We start from the raw sequence: 16,208 nt of genomic DNA, 5'->3' as shown, positions 1-16,208 counted from the left end.
TAGCCAGGATGGTCTCGATCTCCTGACCTCGTGATCCGCCCGTCTCAGCCTCCCAAAGTGCTGGGATTACAGGCTTGAGCCACTGCGCCCGGCCTCTAAATAGTTTTATTGGAACACAGCCAGACCCATTTGCTTGCATATTGCCTGTGACTACCTGCACACTACAATGGCAGAGCTGAGTGGTCATGGCAAAGACTGACTGACCTGCAATGCCTAAAATGCTTACTATGTGGCCCTTTGTGATAAAAGTTTGCTGACCCACAACCTATAACATCTGCATTTACAGACTATGAACACTTCACACTTAACATTCCCTTCAAATCCACTTCTTCCAAATGCTGATCCTCATAACGGCTCCACCTTCCACAAAGACATTCAGGCCAGAAAAACCTGGGAGTTATTTCATGCTCTTCCCTCCTACACACATTTACGATCAACATGTGGATACTACCCAAGTATCTGACCTCCTCAGCATGGCTCCTGTGATGTCCTCATCTGCCACTCCTTTGTGCAAGCCTTATGCTGACTTAGGCAACCCTTCAGCTAATGACCAAATCCCATTTGTCCCCACTATCCTATACAAATGGTTTTTCACAGCACATGTCACACTTTGCTGCATTTATTTGTTTGAGTTTCTGTCTGCTAGGTCCTCCTAAACTGTAAGTTCCTTGAGGCAGGGACCTTTGTCATTTCTACACATAGTACAGTGTCTTGCATAGCAAATACCTAATCATAGATTAGCCTCCTGAAGGCTGCTTAATTTTTCTCAGAAACCATTGAGAGCCTGATATGGCAAGACATTTGTGGCTGCCACTATTCAGTGGGGTTTGGAAATAGTTGCTATTCCCCTAAATCACATGGTGGAAAGGACTAGGGGAAAGAGACTCCTTGTCAATATCATTTAATGCAGTGCTCTTCACATGATTACGTGCAGACATGTTACCAGAAGAACTCATTAAAAACAGTAGATGCCAGGGTGTTACCCAGTTCCCTTGAATCAGAATCAATGGAAATAGGTGCTTAAGCACTTTTACTTTATGGTTGTTCCCTAGGAGATTCTTATGTAGGCTTGAGAAGCACATTTCTAATAAAGGGAGCTTCCTGAATACACCCTTCTTGCTCTATCCCACTCTACCACATTGCCCATGATGGATAGCTATCAATGCACAGGAACCCCGAGGCCCTTTGCCTGGGTACCAGAGATTCCCTAAGTTTGTTCACCCTTTCTCAGTGGCCCAGAAGCAGCCTGATTTGAGGGGATAACTGTATACTTTCCTCAGGGCTGCATTTTGATTTCTAATCTCTGTCTTTCATTGAATTGGTTGCATTCCTGGTTAATGATGAGGTCTATCCCCTGCACGGAGCATCTTCACTGCTCAGCATATCTAAAATCAAAATCTCCTGCTCTATCCTAGCACCACTCCTTTGCATGTACCACACCTCCTAGTACTTGCCTGAGGGAAGAAACATGCAAACATTTGTACAATGCATATATTATTCGAATGTCTGTTTTAATTTTTACTATCCTCTTCATTTTCAACATATTACAGATCATTTAATATGTAAAAAAACAAATGTTAATAGAAGGGTTAGACCAATGATGATACCAATAAGATGCTATTAGTATTTATTAGAGATTTTTCTTATTAGACTTAATTTTTTCTTAAATTGCATGTGACCCATTATCATTACGCTTGCTGGATAATATAACAAAACAAAATTACCAGTCCATTTTACTCAAGAAGAGCCTCTAAGGTTCCTTGGATTTTATAACACCAAGCATAGCACAAATTTAAGGAATTTTTCCAGTGCTGCACTCGGTGATTTTTAGGGGTCTATTTTCCCCAGAGGCATGTAAGTACTAAAATTGCATCGGATTGCGTTTTGCTCTCAGCGGGTGAGAAAGTGCATAGTCAATGGGTTATTTGCCATTCTTTATTTCCATTTTATGCAGTCACACGGAGGTATCTCTCAGGTGGTTGTTGAAGTTTACTAGACACTCAGGAGCCATCCCGTGCTTTCATTAAATGGCATTTATAATCTATAACCAAAGGGGCTGCCCATGAAGCTACTGGCGTAGTATACCTAAATTCTGCTCATGTTAATTCAGGCTATAGAGATAAGACCTTTCATTATCAGATTCCAATGTGGGGAGAAACTGCATCATGTATTTAAGCAGTATTTTTAGGATGACAAATAGAGATACAAGGTTTTGTATAAAGGGACTAATAAAGACAGAACATTTGGAATCAGTATAGAGGGAATAATGTCCTTCAGAATATGCAGATCAATTAATAAAGGGGATATGCAAGAATCACACCAGTGATTTTGCCATACCTTTATCTATCTGTAATAAAAGCACTAAATTCTGTCAATGCAGTATTACTCTGCTTTCTTTTAACTAGATATCTCCAATTAGACATCATTTCCATGCTTCACTAGTACTCAAATAATTGACGCTCATAACAGGATTCCAAAGCACTCAAAAAAGCCAGAAGTACTCTCCTAATCATCAAGAAACATTAATATGTATTCAGTGTAGTTATATTGTTGTGCATTTTATTGGGGGGCAGAATGGAACAGGGGAAAGAACACAGGCTTCAGTGTTAGAGAGACCTGGTTTTGCGTCTTATGGAGGACACTTATTAGCACTGGGACCTTTGGTAAACAACAAAATATCTTTCTAAGCTTCAATTTCCTCATATATAAAATGGGGATAATATCCACTTTTATGAGACGTTTTCAGGATTAAATGAGATCACGAACATATGTAAAGATACCAGCACAGTGCCTGGCTCTAAAGAATTCACTCAATAAAGAATATTTTTAATGCTAATGTCTTCCTTTCCATTCTCAGTAGATTATAAGCCAAACAATATATGCATGTACCTCTACATTTTTCTCCGTATTTCTTTATTTACCAGCATATTTGATTCATGTGAATATCCCATTCCTCAACAGTGACAGAGTACAGCAAGTTTACTGTGGATTCTCAACATTTGGAATATTTAAATTTGAAGAAGAAAAGGGATGTTTTCACAGAAACAATTTGTCACTTGGCCTTGGGGAAACAAACTTGTAAAGTCTCCAAAACAGTTATAAATCACCCAAAGTTATCACCTTCCTTGGGACTTTTTATTATTATTATATGAGTAAAATATTAGCACATTTTAATAAAAACTCAAATACTGAAAAATCTGAAGTCCTTTTTCACCCTCTTCTACTCTCTTCCTCTCCGAAGTCCTCCCGTAGAAGTAATTATTGTTAGGAGTTTTGTGTCTACACTTTCAAAACAATTTCTATGTATTTATAGATTTGTGTGTGTGTCTGCATGTGTGTATAATTTTGTGCTTTTAAATACAAAAATGTGTATAGCACTGTACTCTTAAATAAATAAGTTATGCCAGCACCATACAAATCTTTTGCACTCAAACATGTTTTTGCTCAAAAATATGTCTTGGAGATCTTTGTTATGTTAGTATTTTGCTTACCTTAACCTTTTTTTAACTGCTACATAACCTTCAATATTACAAGTTTACCGTATTTTAATCATTTCTTTCCTGATAGACATGTAATTTTTGTATGTTTTTTACTACTAGAAAAATGTTTCAATGAATATTATTCTGTGTACTTCCCTTTGGCCATGTGTAATTGTTAGGTTATTGGCACTATGAATTTTATTTTGGTCCTTGAAAATTCAATTTGTTTATTCTTGAACACGGTCCAAAGCTTTAAAGTAAATGCAGGAGTAAGGTAAGTCTTTTTCCCACCATACTCTTTATCCATGCCTAGTTCTCCCATCCATAAACTATCACTATTATCATGCATCTTTCAGAATTTTTTCATAAATATAGATTCTTATTGTCCCACCTTTTATGCATAAGTAGCAGTATACTATACATACTATTCTACACCTTGTTTTATTCTCTTTTATTTATATATATAAATTTATAAATATATATGAAATATATGAATATATGTCTAAATTTATCATGGTCTGTAACACAATTCCCAAATAATTTTTTAAGTTCAATGTTCATTTTTGACTTTGCTTAAAAGGTTTTGTGTTCCTGTGTAAAAGGAACACAATAACTTTTTTAAATAAAATCAAGAGTATTTCTAATAAAGTCAAATTTGTCTATTTTTGCTTTTTATATCCGGGTTTCTGAATTATGAGTTATCTTATGCTTTTTTTTAATACTTTTATGATTTCTTTATTTTTCACTTAAAATTTTAATCCATTTGCAATCTATCCTGCTGTAAGGTATAAGGTATGTATCTAAATTTTTTTCCAAATGCCTACTATATGTCCCAAAAACATACATTGAATGGCCCATCTTTTCCCTACCTATTTAAGATACTACTTTACCATATACAAATTTTTACATGTAACTGAGTCTAGTTCTACACTTCTTAGTCTATTCCATTATTCTGGGGATTCCTATGCCAGTACCACATTGTTTTAATTATTAAAACTTCATAATATATTTTATATCCAATAGGGCTGGTTTTCCCTCATTATAATTCTTTTTTAAAAATAATCCCAGCTATTATCTTTGCATATTTTCCACAAGGCCTTTAGATTCAGTTCTTCTAGTTTAAAAAGGAAGAAAAAAAGCTTTGTTACATGATTTCATAATGAATTTATAAATTTACAAAGAGTTAACTGACATATTTATGATCTTGAGTTTTCCTATAAAATAATATGAATGTCTGTTCTTAATGTTAAGCATTCTTGTGCATACTCTTCTAGAAGGTTTTTGTGTTTTTTCTTGGAGATATTGTATCATTTTGTTAATATTTGATTATAATATTCCCAATTTATTATCTTTTATGTTGCTTTTGTAAATGAATTTTTCATTCAAAATACTAACAGGCTTTCATTTCAATATAAAAAGTCTAATGATTTTGCATACTCACTGTATATTTTACTTTCTCACTGAGTTATTTTGTTAGATTTTTAGTTTTTTCCCTTAAATTCCAAGTGTAAAAATCACCTGGTCGGGCACAGTGGCCACATCTGTAATCCCAGCACTTTGAGAGGCTGAGGCGGGCGGATTGCCTGAGGTCAGGAGTTCAAGATCAGCCTGCTGGCCAACATGGTGAAACACCATCTCTACTAAAAATACAAAAAAAACAAATTAGCCAGGCATGGTGGCATGAGTCTGTAATCCCAGCTACTCAGGAGGCCGAGGCAGGGGAATTTCTTGAACCCAGCAGGCTGAGGTTGAGGTGAGCCAAGATCATACCACTGCACTCCAGCCTAGGCAACAGAGCAAGACTCCATCAAAAAAAAAAAAAAAATCACTTGTAAACATGAAACTTTTATAATATGCTTTCCACTTCCATATCTGTAATCTCTTCTCATATCTAATTGCTTTGGTTAGTATTTCTAGTAAAACATTAAATAATAGGTAGGAACAGAGATCTTGTTTTGTTCTTACTTGCATAGGAATACCTCTAAGTTTGATGTTGGCTTTTGGACTGAAATGGATGTGTTTTTTCATATTAAGGAAGTATGCATCTATTTTTGAATGCTTTTTATCAAGAATGGTTATAAAAATTTTTGGCCAAAGCCTTTTTGGCATCCATATAATTATGGGTTTCACTGTCAGATCTACTAAAAAAAATAAATAAATCAGTATCCTAATATTGAAATTTCATTGAATACTTGGAATAAATCTTACTTGGTCATGATGTTTTACTCTGCTTTTATGCTGCTAGATTCTGTCTGTAATTATTTTAATTAGTATTTTTGCACCTATATTTAACACTGGAGTGAGTATGTAGTCATTTTCTCTGTAATCTTTATCAGTGTTTTTGTAAAGACCTTATCAGTGTTTCTATAAAGGCCTTATGTACTCCACAAAAGAAATTTGGAAGTACTTCTTTACTCTGTAAATATACTTCTGTAAGAGTAAAAAGTACTTCCACACCCTGCAACAGTTTAAATAGCATTGGGATCAGCTCCATGGTATGCAAAAGCCAGCTCGTACTGACTCACAAGAGCCTATTTGTACATCTCTTCTCATCTTCACTTTAAGTGATGTCACACAGGTAGCTTGAAATAAGTTATGACAGAAATATTTATGCTTAGAAATCAGCAAACAGTACAGATCATGGCTTTTTTCACTCTCTGCCCCAGCCCCCAGACCCAGTTGTTAAACATTTAGCAGAATACTATAAGTATCTACTCTTCTAATGTTTGGTAAAATTTTCCAGTAAAACCACCTGGGCTTGGTGTTTCTGTGGGAGAAGTGATAGGTCTTTATGAACTTTATTTTGCCTGTGGAAATCAAATGATTTCAATCTTCTATCTCTTCTGGGGTCAGCTTTGGGAAATTATATTTTCCTACAAAATTACCCACTTCATCTAGATTTTCAGATACTTGCACAGAATTAAACACAGTTTGTTCTTAGGATTATTTTAGTTTTCTCTTGTTACTCTGGCTTTTTATCTTTTTATTTTGTATATTTGCATTTTCTTTATTTTTCCTTTATTGGGATAGTTAATAATTTAGTTTTTCAAAAAAATAGCTTTTGGTCTACACTTTTTATATTCTAGCTTATTAATATTTATTTTTAACTTTAAAAATTCCTCCCTTCCACTTTCCTTTAAGAGGCTGATACTGTTTTTGAGTCAGATGCTTAATATATCTTTTACATTTTTTGCTTATTTTTTCAAGTTAATATATGCACTTCAAGCTATCTGTTTTTCTCTAATAATTACCTTAAATCTATCTATACATTCTTATAGGTAATGGTTTCATTAATATACTTCTCTAGCTGTTCTACAGTTCAGGCTTATATGTTATCTTTTTTGTTGTTGTTGTTTGTTTTTAATCCCCCAGGAATTCTTAGCATATATGTTACCTCTGACTTGAAATTTAAGAGTACTAGAAAATTTCTGGGTAGAAGGGCTTTTTTGCAATCTAATTTTGTTATTTCTAGTTTTATTATATTATGATCTCAGTGTTATTGTACTACCTCTATCTACTGAAATTTATTGAAATTTTGTTTGTGATCTAGTATATTACTAGGGAAGACTGTATTTGCCAAAATCAGTCAGAGCAACACTTCTGGTCCCACATGCTCTTCCAGAATCTTGCCACTCCCCAGAAGAAGCAGAGTCTATTTGTTCTTCCCTTGAACGTGAGCAGCAGAACTTTCATTACTACCGTAATGAACAGAATATGGCCAAAGTAATGCTGCATGACTTCTGAGGTCATCAAAGATTCTATAATTTCTGCCTGGGTCTTTCTGTCTCTTGGGACTCTCACCCTTAGATCTCTGCTACTAGGCTATGAAAAAGCCCAAATGAGCCAACAAAAGGAAACCACACGGAGAGACGCACATGGAGGGAAAGGGGGGTCCTTAGCCAACAGCCAGCATCAACCACCAAACATGAGCATATGAATCTTTTGATAATTCTAGCTCTCAGACTTCAAGTCTTTTATTGAGGCCCCAGTCATTATAGAGATAAGCCATTCCTACTATCCCTTCTTGAAATACCTGACCCACAGAATCTGAACATAATAAGTCATTCTTTCATAGCATTAAATTTGAGGGTAATTTGTTACACAGCCGTACTAACTGGAATAACGAGTGTTTATGTTGACTTGAAAAGAAGCATATCCTATATTGTTAGGGTACCAAGTTTGATATGTTTTAATAAAATCTACCTTAATAATTCTGCTGTTTTTGTCTTTCATATCCTTATTTTTTCCCCACTTGATCTGTTAGTAAATGAGACAGGTGAAGAAGAATCCCCTAAGACTAGTATTTTTTTCTATTTCTCTTTTCATAACCTATGATTTCTCCATCATGAATATTGGCACTTTATTTTGCTACATAGCTATTCATAACAGTTATTTCTAATATGAATTTCAACCTTCAGTATTACCAGGCATCTTTCGTTGTCTCATTTACTATTCTGCTTGAATTCTACCTTGTAAAATACTACAAGGACTACAACACCTGCTTTCTTTTTATTCACATTTGTCCATCCTTTTATTTTAACTTTCCTGAGTCAGTTTGTTTCTCTGTCTCTTACACAACACAGAGCATTGGGTTTTGCCTTATAAATCACTCTGAAAATCTTTAAAATACATGAATTAAGCACATTTACATATTTTACTAAAGATATAATGGATCTTAGTTCTGCTACATTATTCGGGCAAAACTGAGTAATTGTCACAGATGTCTTCTGGCCTACAATCCCTAAAATACTTATTATCTGCTCCTTAACAGAAAAAGTTTGTTGACTTCTGGTCTAAGTCATAATATCAACGGCAAATAATGCTGAATTTACCCCAATCTTTATTGTGCTCTGTGTTACTGTTGTACATCTCATTGCTTTGGCTAGCATCTCCAAGGGGATGTAGAATAGTCCTTCTCTCCTTGTTCTGAGACTTTGATGGAAATTTCTTATATCTCTCTTTCATATGCAGGTTGCTATAGGTTTCTGGTAGATACACTTTATCAATTTAGGGAAGTTCCTATCTATTCCGTGTTTACTGAGAGATTTTTAGCAGAAATGGTTGTTAAATTTCATAGGTTTCTTCCTCTCTCTCTCTCTCTTTTTTTTTTTTTTTTTTTTTTTTTTAAATACAGGGTCTTACTCTGTCACCCAGGCTGGAGTGCAGTGACATGAGCTCGGCTCACTGCAACCTCCACCTCCTGGGCTCAGAGATCCTCCTGCCTCAGCCTCCCAAGTAGCTGGGACTACAGGTATGCATCACCATGCCCAGCTATTTTTTGTAATTTTAGTAGAGACAAGGTTTTGCCATATTGCCCAGGCCAGTCTCGAACTCCTGAGCTCAAACAATCCAACCCCTTTGGCCTCCCAAAGTGTTGGGATTGCAGGCGTGAGCCACCATCCCTGGCCTCTCTTTTTATATCTAGTAACATTATCCTCGTATATAATCCTGTTTTCTTTTTAATATGCCAATATGACACCTTTACTGATAAATTCTACTAGTAAACTACCCTTTCAATATTGAGATAAAACTCTACTTGGTCAGGAAGTACTATTTTTTAAATGCACTACTAAGTCTTATTGTTAATTTCTCATGGAGGATTCCTTTACTCATATTTGAAAAAGAGACTGACCTAGAGTTTCCTTTTCATGTTTTCTCACCTTGCTTGGGTCAGTTATGAATTCATAGTAAGAGAAACAGCAATTTTCCATACTTTTGATTTTCTGGAATGAATTATAAAAGATGAGAGGCTACTTCTCTTTGAGGGATATATGGCTATTTTTTAAGTTTCTTTTATCATCTTTTTTTTTTCTCTGTTTAGACTTACATTTCTTCTTGAGACAGCATTGGTTAACTATAATTGCCTTAAAATTGCTTGTTTTACTTAGATTTTCAAATTTATCAACATAAAGCTTAATAGTGTTATGGGACTTTTTTTTTTTGTTTTGTTCTGTTTTTTCTATTTTTAGTAGAGACTAGGTTTCACCGTGTTAGCTAGGATAGTCTTAATCTCCTGACCTTATGGTCTGCCCGCCTTGGCCTCCTAAAGTGCTGGGATTACTGGCCTAAGCCACCGCACCTGGCCCAGAGTTTTATTCTTTACAGGAGGTCAGTGCCCATCACGTTCCCTGTCTACAGACAAATAAACAGCTGCTCTCTCCAGAGGGGCGGCAGCAGTCCTGCATGGTCTAGTGAGACCCAGAAGGTTCCAGGAGGCCTTCAGTCCTGAGTCCCTTTCAGTCATCCTCTTCTGAGTCTGACTCTTCTGCGGACTCGGATGCGCTCTCTGGCAAGTCGTCTCCCATCTGCTGGAACCTTCCCGACTGTGAATCCCACATGTATTTGATGGTCACCTTGAATTCAGCCATCTCATACCCAAAAAGCTTCAGGACGCGAGCCTGCTCGGGGGTCAGCACGTCGCCCTCCTTGCACACCTCATAGTCGGATAGCAGAGTCACCACACCTCTCTTGAGGGTGGTGGGCAGGCCCAGCTGCCTGAGTTGTGGCTCCATGGAGTGGGGGAACTGATCCAGGGGCCGCGGGTCCAGGCTCACAGTGAAAGCTGCTTTGTTACCAGCGCGGGCGTAGTCCATTTCTGTGTATTTCGTGAACCACTCATTCACCTCCTCCTCTGTGTGGTTGGTGAACACGAGTCCCACTTCACCCCTCAACCTTTTGCTGACCTGGTGCAGGTTGTCTTTGTACTCATCAGATGGGCTCCGACCCAAGGCCACCATCATCACCTTGTTTTTGCCAAAGAACATCCGGCTGTGCTTCCAGGCGTTCCGGATGTCCTTCAGCTTGCTGTTCCTCATGTTGGCCACAGAGAAGATGAAAAGGTACTTGTAGGTGTCCACACATTTCCGAAGCTCTTCTATCAGGTTTTGTTTCAATTCCAAGCCTTTCTTGGCAGTTTTGGTTAAGGAGACTTTCTTGTCGCGCTTGGATTTGGGCATCGCGCTCTGTTACGGGGTTTTTTGTCTCCTTATTCCTAATGTTAAATGTCAATCTCTATTTTTTCTTACTTCGATCTGCTAGGCTCACCTTTTTCTTAAGTATCTGTTGGTATTGTTGATAAAGTATATTGTATATGGTTTCTATTTTATTAAGTCCTTTCATATGTCATTACGTTTGCTTGGGTTTTTAATTAGAATATATGAAAACACAGTTCTTTTATTTTTATCTTCTATTCCTTGTTTTATAGTTTATGTTTCTAAGGAGGAAAAATCCATTTATTAGACTTTTGGCTATATCTCACAGTTTTTAATATACTACAGTGTTATCACTTCCATTTACTTTTAAAGAATACTCTATATTATTTCGTCATAAACCCAAAACTTCATTTATTTCTAATTCTGTAGTCTATAGTACTTTTTCTTTCCTCTTTTACTTTTTTTTTTGGAAGAAGGGGGAAGGAAGTCTTCCTTTTTTAATGTAATTTCTAATTTGACTTAGTTATGATCAGTTAATTTGAAGGAAGCATGTTACACTTTTCTTTATGAGCCAATTTGTGGATATGAGCCAATTTGTGAGTTTCATACAGGTTATTAAAGAATATCACCCTATTTTCTATGTAACAAAATGAAGGTATTGTAAAATTTCCATTCATTTAGCTGTCATTTTCATAGGAGATGTGCTACAGTCTTCGTGATGGTGACTTTGTTGGTTTTTTCTGGTATTTCTAGAAATTTCTGCTTTATGAATTTCAAAGCCATATCATTGGTTGCCTTAAGATTCATGATGGTTTTAGATTTCCATTGTATTTCTTAGTTATACAAAATAACCCTCTTTGGCATTTCAGTAATCATCTTGAGTCTTGTTTTGTTGAATATTAACATTGCTCTTCCTGGATTTTGTGTAAGCAGGTATCCAGTATTTCTGTCCTTTAATTCCTGTATTTTCAAGCTTCCTATGTTGTTTTTATTTTATTTTATTATAAATAAATATTATATTAAATAAATATAAATAAATAAAAATAAATATTATTATAAATAAATAAAGTATAAATACTTTATTATAAAAAAGTATTTTATTTTATATCTTCTTTTTTTTATTAAACAAATCTGGGAGTGCTCTGTCTTTTAATTTAGTTCATTCTCATTTATTATGACTTATACATTTGTACCAACTCCTGCCATCTTATTTTTCTGATCCAATCACTCACACTTACTGCTCTGGCTTAGAGGTAGCTCTGTTACTTGATGCCTAAACTAAGGATGGAGAGAAGTATATAGATGATATGACCCATGTGGCCGTACCCACTGAGGAAGCCTAAATTATTACCTGCTATGAGGCCCCCAGTAGCTTTCTCTGTGCTTAGAGAACTCCTGAAGCTAGTTCTATGTCCATTTATTTACTATCTATTTATTTATGAGACTGCGTCTCACTATGCTGCCCAGGCTGGAGTACAATGGCTATTCACAGGCTCAATCACTCCACACTACAGTCTCAAACTCCTGGACTCAAACAGTCCTCCTACCTCAGGCATATCAGGTATATGCCATCCTGCTGCATCTTGGTTCTGCATTTTGAAACTCTGTTGCATTTATTTTGGGCTGTGATCTTTCAGAAAACCAATAGTTTCTGATCAAAAGCAGTGCCCCTTCTTTCTTTTCCAGTTAGTTATTCATTTGGGAGTTGTTGTTTTTTTCTATAAGGAGAAGGGTAACATCATTTCTATTATTTCTTCTGCCTTGAAATAGCTTCCTGTCTTAGTCACAGTAAACAGTGTTAAAATAATCTATCAGGAAGCCATTACACTGAGATGGTTCCAGCACTTTGGATTCCTACATAAGCAAACCAAAACCCAAGTCAATGTAAGCAGTAAAACGAAACTTAAGCTTAACCAACAAGAAACCACCAATTAACCTCTAACTGGGCCTTTCCACTTTAATCAATCAAACAATTCTTTGTCTTGGCTTCCACAAACACGTTATAAAAAATATCCCCTCACACCCTCTTGGTGGAGCCCTGAACCACATGAAATCTAGTGCTGCCTGATTCATGAATCACTATCTGCTCAAATAAATTCTTTAAAAGTTTAATGTTCCTGGGTTTAAAATTTAACAATGGGCTACAAGTTCTAGTCCCTGGTATTGTTCTGGCTTCATCTACCACTCTCTCTCTAGATTACTCACCCTAGCCACACTGGCCTCTTGGTTGTACTTCATGTATGCCAGGAGCATGCTCCCACCTCAGGGCCTTGCACCTGCTCCTTCCTTGACCTGGACCACTTTTCTCTCAGACATTCTCAGGGCTCCATGCCTCACCTTCCCAGGCCTTTACTCCACCATCATCTTCTCAGTGGTGGCTTCTCTGGCTATCAGATCTCAAATTGCCAACACATACTCTCTCATACCCTTGATCTGCTTTTGTTTTCATCTTAGTACTGATATACTATGTGGTGGTTTTATTTTTATCTTAGATATAGATCCTCTCTCTGACTAGAACATAAGCTCTTTGAAGGCAGAAATGTTTGCCCACTTTGTGCACAGCCCTATCTCTAATGTTTTGAACAGGACTTGACACATAGAACATGCTCCATAGATATCTCTTGAAAGAATTAATAAACTTCTAGGAATTTGGAAGAAGAAAAGGAGGCTATGGAATATGTTAAGTCTGCTATCCTAGTTCCCCTTGTACTTTAGAATCATGCAGACATGCCAACATTCACTGCCCTGTTTCACCTGTCTCTGGAGGAGTTTCATTATCTGATTCGAACATTATATGAAATAAAAGTTCCAGAGAGTTTCCAAGGAGGCCAATGAAAAAAAAAGTGGGAGGAGAAATTAGACATAACAAGGAAAGCTCTCCCTTGAGAAAAGAAATTTGTGTAGGAGGATGGTTGTATGGGTTTCCTTAATCAAAAACAAAAAAAAGGGACTGCATCTTATCCTCTTTGACTCTCCTTGATTTGGGATAAACTGATGAAGTATAGCAAGATAAATAAAGGAATAAAGAGCTAATCCACAAGGGAGAACACTGTTTTATTGCTCTCACACAGATGTCTGTCCTAACAACACAGGATTTTTTTTTCCTTTGGGGGAGGGTGGGAATAGAGTTGGGGGAGCAGCAATTAAATTGGGACCTCTGGGCAGTCTGTGTTTGGGAATTAGCATTGCATTATTTCCCTGGCTCCCCACCCCCTCTTGTCTTTTAGTTGAGAAACATTTGCCCTGGAACAGTACACAGAGTTTGCATTAGCATCCCTGAGGACACAACTTTGACCCCACAGACTAAGGAAGCTACAGATGGAAAATTCCAAGTTGCTGTACTCTTTTATTTTCATGCTAATGCTTCTGCAGAGAGTATTTAAGGAAACAGATGCACAAGAGTAATAAAGAGCTAAGGACTAAGAACTCCTCTGGCAACTGAAGTTGTGCTCCATCCAGCATGATCCTATATCTCCCTGTGCTTGCACAAGTCCAAAACAGTCAAGGTGAAACCCTGATTTCATTTTATGAAAAAGCTGAACCAGCATTGACATAGAGAACCCAGGATCACATCCAGTCAGGATGTGAGTTTCATTTAAGTTTCATTTCACTTCCTTCAGGCTACCTCAAAGACAGATAAGCAAGTCCTTCAGTAAAAGGTCTTGGGGAATGGTGATTTCTCTATCTCCCTTGCCAATCCACACCTAAGTTTAAAACAATACTTATCCTTCTGTAAACCAAAAATAAAATTCTAAGGCTCCCTCAACTATCTTAATAGACTCCCTCCTGTTGACCAGGGCACTCCAAAGTTAACCGGAAAAACTGGTTCAGGCTATGATGGGAAGTAGGGGATGGGTTGGACGTTCCTCATTATGCCCTCCTCCCTGTTGTAATTCAAGAAAAGCCAACCAGCATTTAACATCCACATAGACCTTAAGTCTGATAAGAAATATTTACAATCTATTCTCTCTGAAGCCTGCTACCTGTAGGCTTCATCTGCGTGATTATGCCTTGGTTTCTACAACCTCTTATATCACCCAGATATTCCTTTCTATTGATAACTCTTTCAACTGATTGCCCATCAGAAAAATTTTAAATCTACCTATAACCTGGAAGCTCCCCCCACTTAAAGTTGTCTGCCTTTCTGGACCGAACCAATGTACATCTTAAATGTATTTGATTGATGTCTCATGTCTTCCTAAAACATACAAAACCATGCCGTGCCCAGACCACCTTGGGCACATGCCACTAGGACCTCCTGAGGCTGTGTCACAGGTGCATCCTTAAATCTTGGCAAAATAAACTTTCTAAATTTATTGTGAGACATGTCTCAGATATCTATGGGTTCACACTTCCCTTGGATCTAACCTAAACGGTGCTCACTCTATTTGCAGCCCCTGGCCACTTTCCTTGTATTCTGTGCAACAAGAAAAACCTCACTTTGTCCTAAGAATAATCTCATCCTCGGTATAAATCTTCATGTGGGAGACATATGAGAGCGCTACACTCTGCAAAGCCAGATCATCTTAACATTTTATCCTAATTTGCAAACAAAACTTAAATTTTACTTCACCCTAGCTATGTCTTGCAAAGGAGAAGCTAATCAGAAATGTAGAATAATCATATCTAATTCTTGCTTTAAATGTATCCACCCCCTACTTTCACCTAGATTATGACCAGAAACTAGACAAGAATTCCACAACTTGGTCTCTCCCTAAATCCTTTCACACTTGGAACTCACTCAGGGAAAGTTCTTTCAACTCAGTTCTCACCTTCATCCAAGGCCACCTCCCAATCTTTCTATCGTCGGAGATCCCTCCCTTCTAGCTTGGCCTCTGCTTTGTCTGCGTAGGACCTTGTCTCCAATTAGACTGTAGGATTTCTGAAGGCAGAGCCCACAGCTTCTTTTGCATCTCCTACATGCCCTTGGTAGGGGCTCTCAAGAAAACCATGGCTGAGGGACTGATTGAAGAAACAGAAACAGGCCCCTGAGGTGACCTGAAGCATATGGAATTCTGAGCAAGGGAAATTAAAAGCCCAAAAAGCCCAATACCACACCCTTTATAAAGTACACACATCGCAACAAATCCAAAGTTATTGGAAAAGTAACAGCCCTCTCCTCAGACCAGCCTCAACCAAAAAATTTCATTAGAATGGATAAAGAAACTGCAGTAAATATTAATGGCTGGAGGAGGAAGTTAGAGGACAGCAGGCCGAGCTGAGCAGGTGTTCACTTCCCTCAATTTCAGTCCGTTTGCAGCCAACAACGTCATCATTTGGCCTTCTTGAGCTCACCGACAGGCCATTTTTCATGATTTTACCATTTCTGGCCAAATGCAAACTTTTTAATTAAATGTACCACATGATTCCAGATGTTTGTTTATTTGTTCCAAAAAAGGTTGTAAAATCACTACATGAGGAAAAACCTGGGGCAGGGTAAAGTTTTCTATAAGAGACAGGGAAATAAAAAGAGTCAGAAGAACTGGGACTAGGAAGTTAATACCGGCCCGACGTCACGGCAGAACAATTTAGACCAAAAGCATTGGCTTCAAATCACTCTCCTTCCAGAAGCCCAAGATTCAGAAATAAAACACCCTGGGTACTTATTAGTTTTTAAGAGAATGAAGCTCACCTTTAAGCCAAAGACTAGAATGAGAACAAATGTTTGTGGCTGCTCTGCCTGCTTTTTGTACGTTTGTTCCTGCTGCCACAAGCTCCACTACATTAACTCCACCAGTCTTTCATTTAACAGGCCAGATTAGAGTTCATGCATGAATGGTGGAAGAGAATCCTGCAA

General features: G+C 37.3%; 1 protein-coding gene and 1 pseudogene across 3 annotated transcripts in view; both read right to left on the bottom strand.

The window, feature by feature from the left end:
- Window positions 1-16,208, bottom strand: part of LRMDA (leucine rich melanocyte differentiation associated) — a 1,127,556-nt gene that overhangs the window by 213,486 nt on the left and 897,862 nt on the right. The gene's annotated exons all lie outside the window — the stretch shown is intronic.
- LOC111537816 lies at window positions 9,558-11,409 on the bottom strand (annotated as a pseudogene). The gene has a single exon (XR_002730122.1). The product of XR_002730122.1 is annotated as an mRNA turnover protein 4 homolog pseudogene (transcript).

Source organism: Piliocolobus tephrosceles, chromosome 9, assembly GCF_002776525.5.
Source record: "Piliocolobus tephrosceles isolate RC106 chromosome 9, ASM277652v3, whole genome shotgun sequence".
Taxonomy (NCBI): Eukaryota; Metazoa; Chordata; class Mammalia; order Primates; family Cercopithecidae; genus Piliocolobus; species Piliocolobus tephrosceles.
The sequence above is the reverse complement of the archived record's forward strand: the minus strand, read 5'-3'. Positions and strand labels throughout refer to the sequence as shown.